At 29.7% G+C, this 1,882-nt stretch overlaps 1 protein-coding gene across 1 annotated transcript in view; it reads right to left on the reverse strand.

Annotated features, from left to right (window-relative positions):
* The window catches only part of LOC107446492 (cytochrome P450 2B11), a 21,904-nt gene extending 21,340 nt beyond the window's left edge, over positions 1-564 (reverse strand). Inside the window, exon 1 of the mRNA XM_043050094.2 lies at positions 429-564. The gene's annotated coding sequence lies outside the window, so the exon portion shown is untranslated. The remainder of the gene's footprint in view (positions 1-428) is intronic.
* Between the last annotated feature and the right edge of the window lie 1,318 nt (positions 565-1,882).

Here is a 1,882-nt window from a genome sequence, read left to right on the forward strand (position 1 = left end):
GACGATCGATCTCCCATCCAGTACCCCCAGAGGTTTTGATTTGCTATTGGAAACATGGAGGACTTCTGCGACTCGACAGATTTAACGTGCATTAGTCACTTTACTATACGGGGAGTCTTCGGCCGACGGAGTTCGAACCCACGAACTCTCGGACATGGGCCCAGCGCCCTACCGACCAGGCCTGATGGAAAAAGAAATGGTCATGGCTAGTAATCTTCTCTACGAATATTAAAATTTACAAGAAAACTAACTTTCGTTAAAAAGACTGATTGTATAAAAAAACCTCACGTTTTCAAATTATGACGTACAAAATCTTTAAACAAAGAAAAAAAAAATATTGAAAGAATCCTTTGTGTAATGAGTTAAAAAAAAATTATCAAAAGCAAATGATGCATCGTACCTGATTTAAAAATATCATTGATACATACCTTTCGAAAATGTATATTACTTTATGACTGAATATAATGTCAGAACAAATGTCATCAAAAAGTCTTGTCAGCTCGATTCCTTTCTGATAAATGCCTATTTTTAAATCTGAATTCTTTTTAATTGAGAGTTAGGTAAAACATCGAGGACGTTTTTGGTGTGATAAGTGGTTCTGATAACTTTATAAAATATAATAAAGTAAAATGATAAAAAAGAAGTTTGAGCCTTTCGTGAGTTCAGCAATTGATAAGAGTTGAATGATTGTTTCAGTTTATTGCAGTTATTATTAGAAATAGGCAACATTTTTAATAAACATCGTATAAAGTTTTTTGTAATACCTAATGTTATGCTGGTGGCATTTGACATTGAAAATAAAAAAGGAATTGGAATACAGGGCACAGAAGGTAATTTTCTTGGAGAAAACCAGAAGAAAACCACCCTAGAAGAAATAGGCTTCTTCCAACCCATGTGTGGAAGAAATTTTTTTGAAATATTATATTGGGGTTTTAAACAGCTTATAAATGCTATCTAGTTTAGTATCGATGATCAAGCTGTTTAATTTTTAAATAAACGAAAAATGAAAAGCAACAATTGGAAGGGAAAAAAAATTAATTGAATGAATTTGTTAAGAAATTAAAAATGACTGCAATTTTTCCAATATCTTATGTAAATGAGTACAGTAAAACTTAGCTTTACAATAGTAAAAAAACCCTGCTGAAATAACATAATTACCATTTTTAATGCTATTTTAAATGAACATGCTAGCGATTCTTACAATACTTTTAAGCATTTGTATTGTTTTTTTTCTTTTATTTTGACCAGTTTCATCCCCTTTTTTTACAGTTTCTTTCAGTTATTCATGAGGAAATAAATTTTTTCCCGATTATTAAAAAAATTTGCATTGTTTTTATATATTTGTTTTGATTAAATAAGGAAAAAAATTAATTTTTTATAACGCTCCTAATAATCATAATTCTAATAACATGAATCGATATTTATTCCATTTCGATTGTCGATAGTGCTTGATATGAATCATGTACTGACATTTATGGACATCTTTTTANTAATAAACATCGTATAAAGTTTTTTGTAATACCTAATGTTATGCTGGTGGCATTTGACATTGAAAATAAAAAAGGAATTGGAATACAGGACACAGAAGGTTATTTTCTTGGAGAAAACCAGAAGAAAACCACCCTAGAAGAAATAGGCTTCTTCCAACCCATGTGTGGAAGAAATTTTTTTGAAATATTATATTGGGGTTTTAAACAGCTTATAAATGCTATCTAGTTTAGTATCGATGTTCAAGTTGTTTAATTTTTAAATAAACGAAAAATGGAAAGCAACAATTGGAAGGGGGAAAAATTAATTGAATGAATTTGTTAAGAAATTAAAAATGGCTGCAGTTTTTCAATATCTTATGTAAACGAGTATAGTAAAACTTAGTTTTACAATA

This window comes from Parasteatoda tepidariorum, chromosome 3 (assembly GCF_043381705.1).
Source record: "Parasteatoda tepidariorum isolate YZ-2023 chromosome 3, CAS_Ptep_4.0, whole genome shotgun sequence".
Classification (NCBI taxonomy): domain Eukaryota; kingdom Metazoa; phylum Arthropoda; class Arachnida; order Araneae; family Theridiidae; genus Parasteatoda; species Parasteatoda tepidariorum.